Source organism: Triticum dicoccoides, chromosome 2A (genome assembly GCF_002162155.2).
Source record: "Triticum dicoccoides isolate Atlit2015 ecotype Zavitan chromosome 2A, WEW_v2.0, whole genome shotgun sequence".
In the NCBI taxonomy this organism is placed as follows: domain Eukaryota; kingdom Viridiplantae; phylum Streptophyta; class Magnoliopsida; order Poales; family Poaceae; genus Triticum; species Triticum dicoccoides.
This window is the reverse complement of record NC_041382.1, coordinates 787,326,915-787,344,732: the sequence shown is the minus strand read 5'-3', so window position 1 is coordinate 787,344,732 and position 17,818 is coordinate 787,326,915.

The window sequence follows — 17,818 nt, the reverse complement described above, 5'->3', positions numbered from 1 at the left end:
GGGCTCACGAACCGTGTCCAATGCCCCCATTGGTCCTGGTTCTAGATTGAACCGGGACTAATGGGCTGACCTGGCCTGGACCATTGCCCCCTTTTCTACTAGTGTTACTTATATGAGGAGAAATGAAGTTAGTGATCTGCTAAATTTGTAGAGACAAACATAGATAGATCAAGAAATGGGAGCAACATATAACATAATTAAGTTTAGTAAGGCAATCGACATGCATATTTACTTCTATCTCAGAAGCCACTGCACCATCAATGTTGTTGCCCCATTGATGTTTCCAGAAGGCGTATTCCATGGAGAAAAGTCACAGGTGGGCAACCAGGTCCCGCCTATAAGTCAAGAAAATGGGAAAATGCCTTGGGCCCCAAGAGAATGAGGGTAGAAAATACAAAATATATACTAGTAATCAGTACATGATTATGTCGTTGACAAAATATTGAAGATGATCAAAAAACACTATTTGTAAGGGCAAGTCCACTCCACATACCAATAACATGTATTAAATAAAAACAAATTTGAGAGGCTAACCACAGATAGTTTGGTTGTGAGAGGCTAACCACAGATTTTGTATGGAGCCTATAAATAATCAATATAATGTACGTGAAGGTAAATTTGAGACTATTTTTATGTTAGTTTTTAATTATTATACACAATGTATTTAATTCCGAGTAAAAGTATGCAAATTTCAACATTTCACGGAACCCAAATTCCAAGACCTATTTACCAATGGCACAATTTATACCCCAAAAGTTTATTTAAAAATAATTACCTAATAGTAGTACACTAGAAACCTCTATTAAGATATCTGAGGGACGATACGCATTAGAGCTAAAAACTGTATTGATATTTAAATATATTGGACACATGTATATACACACAAATACATTCGTATACACATGATTAATGCAATAGTCAAAATTCATTCAAACCAGTTTTTTATTACAACAAAAAAAAATTTGTGGAAATAAATTTATCGATATATACATCAGAACTATATGAAAAATATTAGTAAATGTAATTCAACAATGTTTTTACATGGTTTATTATGTCAACTATGTAATGCAAAGTACATTAATTATGAGGGTAGTATAATAAAAATTAATTTTAAAAAGTATAAATGTTTTGTATAAACATATTAGTTTTATTTCAATTAATCAGGTCTGCTGCCATCTTCATTTCAAGAATCAATAACTTCACGAGACAAGTTGTCTTGGAAGAATTGTTCCAGCTATTTGCACAGAGTTGATATATATCACCCACTTCATCTGTTTCTTCTTCGGTTTGAGAAAATATTGTCTTGTACATCCTCCTCTTCAAAATATCAGAACGGGGTGCCTCTCCGAAGATGAATAGAAAAAAGCGAACAACAACCTTAGTTGTAAAATTCTCCTCAAGTTCTGGGATAGCATGGACTTTGGCAAGAAGATCAACTGCGTTCACCATTGAATCTTTTCCAAACTTCACGCGCTTGCTGCAAACAAAAGCACCAACAATTACTAAGCTACAACATGTGAATGGATACTTATATGACAAAAAGAAATAAACACTTACACAACATTATAACTTGAATGTTGTTTGGTTTTATCAAACATAAAGAGATATGACAACTTCAAAGCAATTGCCTTCTTATCGGTAAAGTAACACAATCGCGCACCTCATACTTGAGCCAAAGTGCCAAAATTCTCCGGGCAAGTACATAACATGTTGCATTTCACGGAGAAAATCAATAAATGGGCCTCCTTCACTGCTATCCCAAACCCGAATAAAATGATACGAGTCCTGACTAATTGCAATAAAAATGAATTGGATTAATAATAATTATGACATAACATCATATATCACCTAGGAATGGAATAAAAACTTAACAAGAAATGGTATAATTAAAATAAAGACTCTTTCTTCAAATGAAAAACAAACACTTTCATATATAATTTAGACCAAATTATTACATCTCTTAAGGTTGTCACAAAAAGAGGAGAACTACGAGTGACTAACCTTCATATCTTCATGAATGTAGGAAGTCACTAGGTGCCAATATTCTTAATCTTAGGAATAATCTCCCCATTTTGGACAATGTCCGGAGAAACTTTATACTCCAAGGAGCACTTCAGAGTGTGTGCACCAATAGAATAGGCATGCTGGCATGATACGTCTCCAACGTATCTATAATTTTTTATTGTTCCATGCTACTATATTACCCGTTTTGGATGTTTAATGGGCTTTATTATACACTTTTATATTATTTTTGGGACTAACCTATTAATCGGAGGCCCAGTCCAAATTGTTTTTTTTGCCTATTTTAGTATTTCGCAGAAAAGGAATATCAAACGGAGTCCAAACGGAATGAAACCTTCGAGAGAGTTATTTTTGGAACAAACTCAATCCAGGAGACTTGGAGTGGATGTCAAGAAAGAAACGAGGCGGCCACGAGGCAGGGAGGCGCGGCCAGGGGGGTAGGCGCGCCCCCACCCTCGTGGGCCCCTCGTGGCTCCCCTGACCAACTTCTTTCGCCTATATATACTCATATACCCTGAGAACATGCAGGAGCACCACGAAACCCTATTTCCACTGCCGCAACCTTCTGTACCCATGAGATCACATCTTGGAGGGGGGATCGATCACGGAGGGCTTCTAGATCAACACCATAGCCTCTCCGTTGAAGTGTGAGTAGTTTACCTCAGACCTTCGGGTCCATAGTTATTAGCTAGATGGCTTCTTCTCTCTCTTTGGATCTCAATACAAAGTTCTCCTCGATCTTCTTGGAGATCTATTCGATGTAATAATTTTTGCGGTGTGTTTGTCGAGATCCTATGAATTGTGGGTTTATGATCAAGATTATCTATGAACAATATTTTAATCTCCTCTGAATTCTTTTATGTATGATTTGTTATATTTGCAAGTATCTTCGAACTATCAGTTTGGTTTGGCCTACTAGATTGATCTTTCTTGCAATGGGAGAAGTGCTTAGCTTTGGGTTCAATCTTGTGGTGTCCTTTCCCAGTGACAGCAGGGGAAACAAGGCACGTAATGTATTATTGCCATCGAGGATAAAAAAATGGGGTTTATATCATATTGCTTGAGTTTATCCCTCTACATCATGTCATCTTGCCTAATGCGTTACTCTGTTCTTATGAACTTAATACTCTAGATGCGTGCTGGCTAGTGGTCGATGTGTGGAGTAATAGTAGTAGATGCTGAATCGTTTCGATCTACTTGTCGCAGACGTGATGCCTATATACATGATCATGCCTAGATATTCTCATAACTATGCACTTTTCTATCAATTGCTCGATAGTAATTTTTTCACCCACCGTAATACTTATGCTATCTTGAGAGAAGCCACTAGTGAAACCTATGGCTCCTGGGTCTATTTTCCATCATATAAGTTTCCGATCTATTTTATCTTGCAATCTTTACTTTCCAATCTATGTCATAAAAATACCAAAAATATTTATCTTATCATCTCTATCAGATCTGACTTTTGCAAGTGGTCGTGAAGGGATTGACAACCCCTTTATCGCGTTGGTTGCAAGGTTCATATTCGTTTGTGCAGGTACGAGGGATTTTAGTGTAGCCTCCTACTGAATTGATACCTTGGTTCTCAAAAACTAAAGGAAATACTTATGCTACTTTGTTGCTCAACCTTTCCTCTTCAAGGGAAAACCAACACATGCTCAAGAGGTAGGAAGAAGGATTTCTGGCGCTGTTGCCGGGGAGTCTACGCACAAGTCAAGACATACCAAGTACCCATCACAAACTCTTATCCCTCGCATTACATTATTTTCCATCCACCTCTCGTTTTCCTCTCCCCCACTTCTAAAACGATTTTCGAAAACCGTTGCCTTTTTCTTCGCCTTCTTCTCGTATGTCTTTTTGTTTGTGTTTCCATGTGCCTTCTATTTGCGTGCATCTTTTGTAACATCCCAAATTTCAATTTGGAATATTATATATTAGATCATCAATGCATATCATATTTTCATGCATTTTGGTTGATCCTAGAAATTCTAAGTAACTCAAGACCCACGGAGAGAGTTGGGGATTTCATTATTTTCATATTTGAGTTTTCTCATATTTTGAAAAGAGGATCATTTGGTTTTAGTTATTTTTCTCCTCGTATATTTCAAATATAAAAATAAAAGAGAGGAGATAAAATGACTTCTCCAAAATAAAGAAATATTGGAGGAAAAATATTAAAATCAAATAAGATTTTTATTTGGAGTTTTATTGTTATTTTTATTTGAATTAGGAAAAAAAAATCTGTTTTTCAAAATTGCACTAGAGTCCCAAATAAAAGTTCACCTTGTCCGTCTTATTTTTAGAGGATTGTGAAAATTTATTTCAGGGTTTTTGGAGTCCATTTAGTATTTATTTTATTTGTTTTTCGGTAGGGAATTATTTAAAAAAAAATTAACTGACCTACCAGGCCGTGTCCGCCTGGGACTCTTGGCCCAGCCGGCCTTTCAACCCGGGAGGCCCGAGCCGCCCAAACCCTAGCAGCCCGCCCCGCCTCCGCCAGCGCCGCCGCCAGCCGCCACTGCCGCCGCCGCCGCCGTCGGACGCTGCCGCCCGCGCCACTCGCTGCTCGCCGCCCGTGCCGCCGCCCCGATGCAGTATGCCTCCCCCGCCGTCTCGTTTCACGAGGTAGCCGCCAGCTTGTTTTTAACCGGTCGGTTTTATTATCGAAAACCCTAGATCCAGTTTTTCGTTAGATCGGTTCGTTTTTTCGGTTAGTTAAATAGCGGAAGTTCATCCGTACATTCGTTTTTAACAAACGTTGTTCACCCGTTAGCCGCAGACAGCGAACGTTCGTTCATTAGCCTGTTCGTCAGTTTTTCTTTTTCCAGGGTTTTTTTCGTGATTATTTTCAAAAACTGAAATAATTATTTAGTAATACTAATATTTCTTGAATAAATAGTTTGACCATTGTTTAACCATAGTTTGACCATAGTTTGACCAAAATTCAAAAAAACTGAAATAAATATTTAGTAACACTAATATTCTTGAATAATTATTTACTAACACTAATACTTCTTGAATAAGTAGTTTGACCAGATTTAACAAAAACTAAAAAAACTGAAATTTGAGCATAACTTTTTTCCTTTTAAAATTTGAGGGTTCTAAAAAATTTTAAACAGGCCGTAGGCACTCAAAATCGGATGCGGATTTTTGTGCTGAACATTTTGATATATTATACTTTTTTTCTGACATAGTATGCAAAAGTTACAGCCGTTTTACATTTTCCCTCCACCTTTTGCAAAACATGTCCAAATTTAAGTTTATAAAGTTTCCTAACTAGTAGATGTAGTAACATAACTACATCTCGAAGGATTTTAATTTTTGAAGTTTTTATCATTTTCTTTTCCTTTTTACAAAACTGAAAAGGCGATCCTCAGGGGGGGGTAGAGTTCGAAAATGGGACATTTAGTACTGGTTCGTGCCACGAACCGGTACTAATGCATCAAACCCCATTAGTACCTGTTGGTGGCCCGAACCGGGACTAAAGGTCTAACCTTTAGTACCGGTTGGAGCCACGAACCGGTACTAATGGGCATCGCACCCTTTAGTCCCTGTTCGTGGCACCAACCGGGACTAAAGGTCCCATTTGAACCGAGACTAGTGCCTGTATGGTGCCCTAGCCGCTTGAACCGGGACTAATGCTCACATTAGTCCCGGTTCATAATGCAACAGGGATTAATGCTCTTTTTTGGCTGAAAAAAGCCCTGTTTTCTACTAGTGGCTGCATCTCATCTCTCTGTTGTCTTAGTTCACCAATGAAGTACCCGAGCAACTCACTCACGTACTTCTGCACGAGATCAACCCATATCCATGTGTAGCAATATTTTATCCCTAACGCCTTTGGATCACAATATACACACATATATATTAATGATCGCGAATTGTGCAAATTTGCAGAATATCAAGGTATTTTCTATCATATTACCTTTCCAAGGATAGCGCAGATGTAGAACTCTCTCTCTCTCTGGATTACTTTGTGTGTGCGACATATACTTATCAGCAGGGCGTCCACAACTACAGAAAAGCAGCACGGGTGCCCTCGCTCGATTCCTGGCAGCTTCGGCGCCGGTGGCATAGCTGCCGGATCGTCGAAGGGACGTCGCGCTGCAGCGGGATGATTTGCCAGACAGGTCTGGCTGCATTGGCCGTCACGAGGGCATGTCGTGGCCAACGGGGCCAAACGAGAGCTCGTCCTAGGCGTCAGAGTCCCGAACTTCCAACGCGCCCCGCCGATGTGGGCTGGAACGGACCGCTTGTGCTGATTCGACAATCTCCGGTGGGTCCATTGTCACCTAAAGAGCTGACTAAGAGGGAGTAGAATTTTGTGAAGAATGGAAGTGTGAATGTATTTGAGAACAAGGGGCCAACACATCTATATATAGGCACAACTTAGTGCTGGCGTTCGAGGCGAAGACACGACAACACAAATCTAAGTATGTACGGCGTGTTTATAGATCGCATGACAACAATATACTTCAACTAGGCATGACAACTGAGCCCACAAAGTAGTGGCGTAGGATGTATTGCCAACGTCAGCAATAGCAACTTATAACTGGCATACCAATTTGGCAAACACAAAATGGTGTTGGCATTGATGAGAAATGGCGCGCCACAAACAGAAGTTGAGGCTAGCGGTTTTTCCACTAGTGAATATTTGGGCATTTGGTAATGTACATGTAATTCAAAATCGATTGATGTCCATTAAATAGCTAGAAATGCATTAAATGCCTACACATATCATATTAATCTAGAAAAGTAAAAAATTTGAAAATGGAACTTGAAATGGTGTACATTCAACAATGACAAAATTTCAAGTAAAAACGATGAAAGAAAATTGAGTTCCCATTCAAACCCGATACTTACCCTTCATAACTAAGATACATCCTATGAGACACTCCAATTTCTAAGAGAAGTACATCACTACTTTTCTATAACTTCTCATTTTTTAACACACCCTCTAGGGGTCATATCATGACACCATGCCAACTTTCATATTTTTAACAATTCATTTACATCATTTTTGAAATCAAAATGCATTTAGCCTCGTTAAATACCTATAAATCCATTTAATGCCCTAAAAATAGCTAATCAACCCAAAGAAGTGCCAAAGTTTTATGTGAAGCTTTTAATTTAGTAAATTTGACCCCACTACAAAATGGGACCATAATTCTATCCCCCAAATACAAAACCCAAAGATTGTTCAAGGACAAAAACAATAGCAGCGGGAGACCTTCAAAATCACCTGCCACTTCTAATGTACTATGACGAGGCGCTCTACGTTTTTCGCTACCAGCAACTCGTGACCTTTGGTGAGATCTATGGGTTGCCAGACACTAGGATGTCTACGTGGCATACCCCATCGCTCTATGGGACTTAGTCAGTTCTGAAATTCCATCCCCAAATCCAAATCCCTAGGTAGCCTCTCTCGCATGCGCCCTATGCTATCGCCACACTATCTACCCAAAAGGTTGTCGCATCATCGAGATGAACAACTTTTGTTATTGTCGCCCTTGGTTGTATGTCGCACATGGATCCTTTAAAACTGAACCGTTGTCTCAAGCCCACCCTAAATCTTAGTTAGTAGATTATTCTAAGATTGAGAGTACTTTCCTTATATGAGAAGTCCGACTGCCTCCAAAATAGATGGCGAGTGTTGGACGAGTGGACGACACACAATTAGAAAACACACATATTACTTTTTTTTACTTGTTCACCTTTACCCTAGTTTTGTTATTACTCATTCTTCGTTGTTCTTTCTGTTTAGCGGCACGATCCATCAGGCCAGAGGGGTGACCAGGTCAACCTATGGCTACCCAGAGCTACCGAGTGCCCTCATGTGGTCCCTCTTAGCCATGTGGGATTTCGGGTCTCTTAAAATGCATCATCGACGTGTCTTGCGCACTGCTTCCCTGTCAAGATCCTCCGGTGATGTTATTATGTCTGCCACGCTTGATGTCGGGGGTACACGGTGAAGTTTTCGTGTGCGAACAATAGGTTGACATTTTTTTCATTTGATAAAATTATTACATCATTTACATGCTTGATTGTATGAGTAAATTAAATAATTAGTAAGCAAATTTCCTTCATACCACCCTAAAAAGAAATCATGACTTTCTGATACATTTGGTAAAATGAGTCAGTTCTTGTACCTTTCTAGATGGGACGTCATTTTAGACTCGGTGTGTGGATGCTCTTCGGCAAACATGATGCTCACTTTATGCTCCCTCTGTTTGGTTCGTTTTAGAATTCAAATTTCACAAATTTTAATCAAGTTTATAGACAAAAATATTTATATCTATGATACTATGTCTAGAGATGTCTAGAATGACATGTATTTTGTTATTCTAGATGCAATAGTAGTAGTAGTAGACCAAGAGCATCCTATATAGTGGTGCAAATAACCTCTGTTGCAACAACAGGAGACCCGGAGCAATTAACTCAACATCCAAATTTAAAGGTCCACCCCATTAGCAATGAGAACGACCATAATATAAATAACATAATAGAGGGGAAATCATTATGCATGTTTGCATGTTGTGGTCATCTTTTTCCATGCAAGTGGCATATTGAGGTGATGCACTTGCATGTTGAGAGAAATAGGCTAGTGGGGGGACTAGGTAAGAATATGATATTAAACATGTCCTTTTTCTTCCATTCCCTTACTTATATGAGGAAACATGAAGTTAGTGATCTACTAAATTTGTGGAGACAAGCATAGATACAACAAGAAATGGGAGCAACATATAACATAATTAAGTTTGGTAAGGCAAGAGACATGCATATTTACTTCTATCTCAGAAGCCACTGCACCATCAATCTTGCTGCCCCATTGATTTTTCCAGAAGGTGTATTCCATGGCGAAAAGTCATAGCTGGGCAATCAGGGCCCGCCTATAAGTCAGGAAAATGGGAAAATGCCTTGGGCCCCAGGAGAAGGAGGGCACAAAATACAAAATATATACTAGTAATCACTATATGATTATCAGTCGTTGACAAAATATTGAAGATGATCAAAAAACACTATTTGTAAGGGCAAGTCCACTCCACATACCAATAACATGTATTAACGAAAAACAAACCAATTTGACCGCGATAGTTTGGTTCTGAGAGACTAACATGAGATTTTGTATGGAGCCTATAAATAATCAATATAATGTACGTGAAAGTAAATTTGAGACCATTTTTATGTTAGTCGTTAATTATTATATGCAACGTATTTAATTCCCAGTAATAACATGCAAATTTCAACATTTCACTGAACCCAAATTCCAAGACCTATTTACCAATGGCACAATTTATATCCCAAAAGTTTATGTAAAAATAATTACCTAATAGTAGTGTTGGAGTCATGTACCTAGGATAGGGTCATAGACCTGATCTAAGTACCCTACCCAAGGACACCATTATTATAAGAGACTACCTTCCATTCGACCAAGGAGGATTCCACTCGACAGACTCGAAGGACTCGACCATGAAGACGCACTCGACCACCAGAAGGTCAAGAAGTACTCTGTACCGTAACGGTCTGTAATTAAGTAGACTTTATGGTATTTAAGACACTTTATGTGGGGCGTTACCAGTAACGCCCCAGACTTAATGTACTTTTAACCCTGCATTACCGAGGGCCGGAGGGGGCTGGCAGGGACTATATAAGCCACCCCCCACCTCAGTGTAAAGGGTTCGCACCCCTGTAACCCTTACACGCATAATCCACTCGACCGCCTCCGGGCTCCGAGACGTAGGGCTATTACTTCCTCCGAGAAGGGCCTGAACTCGTACATCCCTCATGTTTACAACTGCTCCATAGCTAGGACCTTGCCTCTCTATACCTACCCCCCACTCTACTGTCAGACTTAGAACCACGACAGTTGGTGCCCACCGTGGGGAAGGTGTCTTAGCGATTTTTTGGAGGAGTTGCAGTTCTTCCGAGTACTTTCATCATGGTTGCTGGTGGAGTTTTGGTCGAGGGTCGTGAGATCCGTCTCGGCGCCCTCACCTTCATCGCCGACGACCCCGCTTGGCTCCAAGAGGCTCCACTCGACGTTGATGCGCTCCCCGTCCGCGGTGCAACGCATTTTCGCGCATGTGTCCGCGGTGTTCTGCTGCGACAACCGTCGACCCCGTATCGGTCGACTCCCCTATCGGTCACCCTCCCGGTCTCCCACCAGCGCAAGCGTTCTGGTCGGTCGAGGCTCCAGCGGTGGGTAAGGCACGCGGTGGCTCGCCAGACGGCCACCGCCCAAGTTGCAGCAATCGAGCCCGACGAATCCCTCTACGGCCTGTTCGATCTGTCGACTGGCTCCGTAGAGACTGCATCCGAGTGCGATAGCAGTGACCCGGCGGCGGAAATCTTGATGGTCAACGGATCTCGCAGTCCTCCTGGCTCCGCCCACGAAGGCGGAGTAGACGATGGAGGCGACCCCGCACAAGACCACGAAGAGTACCAGCCTGAGCCACTCAATTCTCTGCAAAGAGAAGAACTTCGCCGCAGGAACATGGATGCCCTGCATACTCCCATCGCGGGAGAAACCCCCGAGGCTCGCGCCTTGGAGGAGGCACGTTTGGCCAACTTGGCTGAACGCGCTCGCCTGGAAAATCTTCAGCGAGCACTCGACGAGCGCTCGCGGCAACGAGCACCCGACGCCAATCGACGTCAGCTCTTCCCGCCGACTCAGGTATATCGAACCCCGATTCAGAATTTAGCAGCTGCAACCCGTATAGCAGAATCCATCCAGCCCTCTCAGTCGGAAGCTGGCAGAGGCTTGATGCAGATCAGAGATTTGCTCTGAGCAGCAGGAGATCAGAATTCAGCCGTGTCGCAGTCGCGCAACAGAATTCACAGTCGATCCGTCGCTGTGAATACGGTTCAGTCGGCTCACAGTCCTAGATCGCCTCTGCGGCGTGAAGGACGCGAGAATCGGCGAGACCAGTACGGCGACCGACACGATCGTGATGATAGGCGTCGAGTGCCCACTCCTCCCCCGAGAGGTGGGTCTTACGCTCCTCGGCAGCAGGACGACAGGCGTCAGCTCAGTGTGGGGCGAAGAGCTCCAGTCGACCCCCGGGAACCAGGCTTCGACGCGCGATCCATCATCGTGCAAGGCTTGGTCGACCGAAACAGAGCCCATCGGGGCGGCCCCGACAGAGATGCGCCCACGAGCAGTCGAGTGCATGTTTCTGGTCCAGAATATTTCAGCAGGGCTATCAGAGCCGCGGTGATTCCCCCCAACTTCAGGTTGGCAACCGGAGTAAGCAAGTTCACTGGTGAGTCTAAGCCTGAAACCTGGCTTGAGGACTACCGAGTGGCGGTTCAGATTGGTGGTGGGAATGACGAGGTGGCCATGAAGCATTTGCCCCTCATGTTGGAAGGTTCTGCCAGAGCATGGTTGAATCAGTTACCTCCTAGCAGCATTTACACTTGGGAAGATCTGTCCCGAGTGTTCGTCAGAACATTTGAAGGAACTTGCAAGCGACCAGCTGGATTGACAGAGTTGCAAGTATGTGTTTAGAAGACGAATGAGACTCTCAGAGAGTATATTCAGAGATCGATCACTTTGCATCATACCGTGGAGAACGTGTCTGACCATCAGGCAGTCTGCGCCTTCAAGGATGGTGTCAACAACAGAGAATTGAGTTTGAAGTTTGGTCGAACCGGAGACATGACCCTGAGTCGGATGATGGAGATTGCTACCAAGTACGCCAACGATGAAGAGGAAGACCGACTCCGAAGCGGCAAGTACAAGCCGAGTCAGTCGGAGGAAGGAAACACCAGTCGGAAGCAGAAGCGAAAAGCCGAACCTGCAGCTCCTGGGGAGGCTCTGGCCGTGACTCAGGGAAAATTCAAAGAGAAACCTAAAGGATCCTGGAACCCTAAGAAGGTGAAGGACAAAGAAGGGAACGATGTGATGGATATGCCGTGTCACATCCACACGAAGAAAGATGAAGAGGGCAACATCATTTACCCGAAGCATACCACTCGCCAGTGTCGACTCCTGATCCAGCAGTTTCAAGGAAAACAGTCCAAGGACAAGGAAAAGGAGTCAGACAAGGCCGAAGACAAGGAGGACAGTGAGGGAGGATATCCGCATGTCAACTCCACTCTGATGATCTTCGCAGACGTGGAAAGCAAGAGCCGACTAAAGGTCATTAATCGTGAGGTGAACATGGTTGCCCCAGCGAAAACAAGTTATCTGAGATGGTCCCAAACACCCATCACATTCGACCAGTCTGATCACCCGACTCATATTGCCACCCCCAGGAGGCAAGCTTTGGTGGTCGACCCAGTTGTCGAAGGCACTCAACTGACAAAAGTGCTGATGGACGGTGGTAGCGGACTGAACTTGTTGTATGCAGACACTCCGAAGGGAATGGGCATTCCGATATCCCGACTGAGCACCAGTAACATGAGCTTTCATGGAGTTATACCAGGAATGAAAGCCGAGTCACTCGGCCAAATAGCTCTGGATGTGGTGTTTGGTGATTCAAAACATTTTCACAAGGAGAAGTTGACGTTTGAGGTCGTGGATTTTCAGAGCGCGTACCACGCCATTTTGGGGAGACCAGCTTACGCACGGTTCATGGCTCGACCATGTTACGTGTACCTCAAACTGAAGATGCCCGGCCCCAAAGGAGTGATCACTGTCACCGGATATCGGAAAAAGGCAGAAGAGTGTTTTCAGAAGGTCTCAAAGATTGCCGATTCCAGGTGACAGCGGTCGAGTTTGAAGAATATAAGCAAAATGCAGATCCGAGTGATTTGTTGCGATCCAAGAAGCCCGCCACAGAATCTGCATTTCAGTCGTCCGGTGAGACGAAGCCTGTCCACATTCACCCGACCGACCCCAATGCAGCCCCGACCCACATCTCCACGGCACTCGACCCGAAATAGGAAGAAGCGCTCATCCAGTTCCTCCGTGAGAACTGGGACATTTTTGCATGGAAGCCAGCTGACATGCCAGGTGTTCCCAGGGGACTGGCTGAGCATAGTCTTAGAGTCGACTCATCAGCAAAACCAGTTAAAGAGCATCTTCGGCAGTCCGCCGTCCAGAAGAGAAAGGCTATTGGTGAAGAAGTGGCTCGACTATTGGCGGCCGGATTTATCCGAGAGATATACCACTCCGAGTGGCTCGCTAATGTTGTCATGGTTCCTAAGAAGGACAACTCACTCCGAATGTGCATTGATTTCAAGCACATCAATCGGGCCTCCTCGAAAGATCATTTTCCTCTCCCGCGCATTGATCAAATTGTTGACTCGGCCGCAGGATGCGAGAGGTTGTCTTTTCTAGACGCCTATTCCGGGTACCATCAGATCCGTCTGTACGGGCCCGATAAAATAAAAACAGCTTTCATCACTCCATTCGGGTGCTTCTGCTATATCACCATGCCATTCGGCCTCAAGAATGCGGGAGCCACGTTTATGCGAATGATTCAGAAGTGTTTGCTCACTCAAATCAGTCGGAATGTGGAAGCGTATATGGATGATATCGTGGTCAAGTCGCGAAAAGGTTCCGACCTGCTTACTGACCTCGCCGAAACATTTGCCAACCTCAGAAGGTATGATATCAAGCCCAATCCATCCAAGTGCACATTCGGAGTTCCTGGTGGCAAGTTACTCGGTTTTCTCGTTTCCGAACGAGGGATCGACGCTAATCCAGAGAAGATCGGCACCATTCTCCGAATGAAACGCCGTGTGCGAGTGCACGATGTCCAGAAGCTTACTGGATGCTTGGCCGCATTAAGTCAATTCATCTCACGACTCGGTGAAAAGGCATTGCCTCTTTACCGACTGATGAAGAAGGCAGACAAGTTCGAGTGGACTCCAGAAGCTGATGCAGCATTTGCCGAGCTAAAAGCTCTGCTCTCCACCCAGCCGGTGCTTGCTACTCCAATCAGTAAAGAGCCTCTATTGCTTTATATCGCAGCCACAGGACAAGTCGTTAGTACAGTACTTACGGTCGAGCGGGAAGAAGAAGGGAAAGCCTTCAATGTTCAGCGCCCAGTGTACTATCTGTCTGAAGTTTTAACTCCATCCAAGCAGAGATACCCTCATTATCAGAAGCTTGTGTATGGGGTATACATGACCACAAAGAAGGTTGCTCACTATTTCTCTGATCATTCCATCACAGTCGTCAGCGACGCTCCACTTTCAGAGATTTTACACAACAGAGATGCAACTGGTCGAGTGGCGAAATGGGCGATTGAACTTCTTCCCCTTGATATCAAGTTTGAGGCAAAGAAAGCCATTAAGTCCCATGCAATAGCAGATTTCCTCGCCGAGTGGATTGAACAACAGCAGTCGACTGAAGTTCACTCAGAGCATTGGACCACGTTCTTTGATGGCTCTAAGATGCTGAATGGTTCCGGTGCTGGGGTGGTCTTGGTTTCCCCCAGAGGAGATAAGCTCAGGTATGTGCTCCAGATTCACTTTGATTCCTCCAACAATGAGGCAGAGTACGAGGCCCTTCTGTATGTGTTGCGCATGGCCATTTCACTCGGCGTCCGTCGCCTTATGGTTTATGGCAACTCAGACTTAGTGGTCAACCAAGTGATGAAGGAGTGGGACGTGAGAAGCCCAGCCATGACTGGATACTGCAATGCAGTGAGGAAGCTGGAAAAGAAGTTTGAAGGGTTAGAGCTCCATCACATACCCCGACTGAAAAATCAAGCAGCTGATGATCTAGCAAAAATAGGTTCCAAGAGAGAAGCCATTCCGAGTGGTGTATTCTTGGAGCATATCCATACTCCATCAGTCAAAGAAGATCCTTTCACCGAAGAAGCTCCACAGCCCAAGAGTGCCACAGACCCGACTGAAGTTGAGGTCCCAGCAGTGGTCGACTTGATTATGGAGGTCTTAGTGATCATTCCCGACTGGACAGTTCCATATATCGCGTATATCCTGAGAAAAGAGCTCCCGGATGGTGAGGAAGAGGCACAACAGATCGTCCGTTGATCCAAAGCCTTTACCGTAATCAAAGGACAGTTGTACAGAGAGAGCGCGACTGGAGTTGGTCAGAAGTGCATAACGCCGGAAGAAGGTCGAATCATCCTTGATGATATCCACTCGGGGACCTGTGGTCATCATGCGTCCTCTCAGACCATCGTGGCCAAAGCATAACGAGCCGGATTTTACTGGCCAAAGGCGAATGAGATGGCAAAGGAAATAGTGGACAAGTGCGAGGGATGTCAGTTCTACTCAAATATGTCACACAAGCCTGCGTCAGCTCTGAAGACCATTCCACTCATCTGGCCCTTCGCAGTATGGGGATTGAATATGGTTGGCCCCTTGAGAAAAAACCCATCAAGAACCTTGACGCCGGCACTGCTGTTAGCTTCATCAGGGAACTGATATTCAGATATGGAGTCCCGCACAGCATCATTACAGATAATGGGTCGAACTTTGACTCAGAGGAATTCAGGGATTTCTGCAACTCTCAAGGAACGCGAGTCGACTACACTTCAGAGCGAGCCAATGGCCTGATCCTCAAAGGGTTGAAACCCCGACTGATGCGTGATCTCAAACATGCGGCTGGAGCATGGGTCGACGAACTTCCCTCGGTGCTTTGGGGACTGCGGACCACGCCTAATCGGTCGACCGGGAGAACTCCATTCTTCTTGGTCTATGGAGCTGAAGCAGTTTTGCCGAGTGATCTTCTCCACAATGCTCCTCGGGTTGAACTCTAAAACGAAGCGGAAGCTGAACAGGCGCGGCAGGACGCAGTCGACCTTTCGGAGGAGGAAAGGGAGATGGCCTTGATCCGATCGACCATCTACCAACAAGACTTGCGTCGCTTCCACGCCAGAAATGTGAAGAGTCGAGCCTTCCAGGAAGGAGATTTAGTTCTCCGAGTGGATCAACAGAAACAACACAAGCTTGCTCCTTCTTGGGAAGGACCCTTCATCGTCACTAAAGTTCTCCACAACGGAGCATACCGCATTTACAACGTCAAGCACAATATCGACGAGCCCCGGGCCTGGAACGCGGAGCTACTCCGCCCATTTTACACTTGAAGTTTTCACTCGGATGAGTTGTAATAAAATACTTCTGTAGTTCATGGATTACAAAATAATAGTGTCATAATTTCTCCATAATTTTTGTCACTTTTTATTTGTCCAACAAAATTTTGCCCCCAGCGGGTGACATAGCCGCGAATCCGTTTCGCCTAAGTTTGTAAAAAATCCTTGTCGAGTGATGAGCCAGAACCCCACTCGGAAGGCTTAGCTGCGAATCCGTTTCGCCTAAGTTTAAATAAAATCCTACCGAGTGGTGAGCCAGACTCCCACTCGGGGGCTTAGCTGCAGTCCAAGTACTCGCCTAAGTTTAAATAAAATCCTACCGAGTGGTGAGCCAGACTCCCACTCGGGGGCTTAGCTGCAGTCGAAGTACTCGCCTAAGTTTAAATAAAATCCTACCGAGTGGTGAGCCAGACTCCCACTCGGGGGCTTAGCTGCAGTCCAAGTACTCGCCTAAGTTTAAATAAAATTCTACCGAGTGGTGAGCCAGACTCCCACTCGGAGGCTTAGCTGCAGTCCAAGTACTCGCCTAAGAATAAGTACAATGTGCGATCGTAAGGAGGACGAGGCGCAGGTCGACTGCGACCCTCTCCTCTGAGCTACGCCACAAATACAACATGCGCTCGCAAGGAGGACGAAGTGCAGGTTGACTGCGACCCTCTCCTCTGAGCTACGCCATAAGTACAATGTGCGGTCGTAAGGAGGACGAAGTGCAGGTCGACTACGACCCTCTCCTCTGAGCTACGCCATAAGTACAATGTGCGGTCGTAAGGAGGACGAGGCGCAGGTCGACTGCGACCCTCTCCTCTGAGCTACGCCACAAATACAACGTGTGCTCGCGAGGAGGACGAGGTGCAGGTCGACTGCGTTCCCCTCCTCTGAGCTACGCCACAAGTACCACGTGAAAATCCTACCGAGTGAAGAGCAAACCTCTCACTCGGAGGCTTAGCTGCAGCCCAGTGCTCGCCTAAGGTATAAAAATCCTACCGAGTGAAGAGCAAACCTCTCACTCGGGGGCTTAGCTGCAGCCCAGTGCTCGCCTAAGGTATAAAAATCCTACCGAGTGAAGAGCAAACCTCTCACTCGGGGGCTTAGCTGCAGCCCAGTGCTCGCCTAAGGTATAAAAACCCTACCGGGTGAAGAGCAAACCTCTCACTCGGGGGCTTAGTTGCAGCCCAGTGCTCGCCTAAGGTATAAAAATCGTACCGAGTGAAGAGAAAACCTCTCACCCGGGGGCTTAGCTGCAGCCCAGCGCTCGCCTAAGTGAATTAAAGAGAAAGTCGATTGCAGTAGGCACCGTGCTTTAAAAACCTGCAAAAGACATTTCAAGCCAAAAACAAGTGTATTCAAACGACGAATCCAAGTTCAGATGGATACCCATGGGAACCGAAAGTGCTCAGGCGCTAAGCCTGTTAAGGTTTATCGGTTACAAAATCACTCGGCATACCGAGGCAAATTTAAAGTGTCGAGCTCAAAGAAGTTTTTTACCCCTCCTGTGGAGGGCTGGAAGGTGCAACAAACTCATCAAGGTCAATCCCGTCCGCCATCCAAGTGGCAGCAGCGATGAAGGTCTCCACGAAGGACCTGAAGTCGTGCTTCTTGGTGTTGGCCACCCAAAGAGCCGCCAACTTATCTTCTCGCGCATCCTTGTAGTGGACTCGAGCCAGACACAGAGCAACATCTGCGCCACACCTCGTAGAGGACTTTTTCCACTCCTGCACTCGACCAGGAACTGTGTTCAGTCGAGCCATCAAAGACTCGAGGTCGTTCTGGAGTGTCTCCCTGGG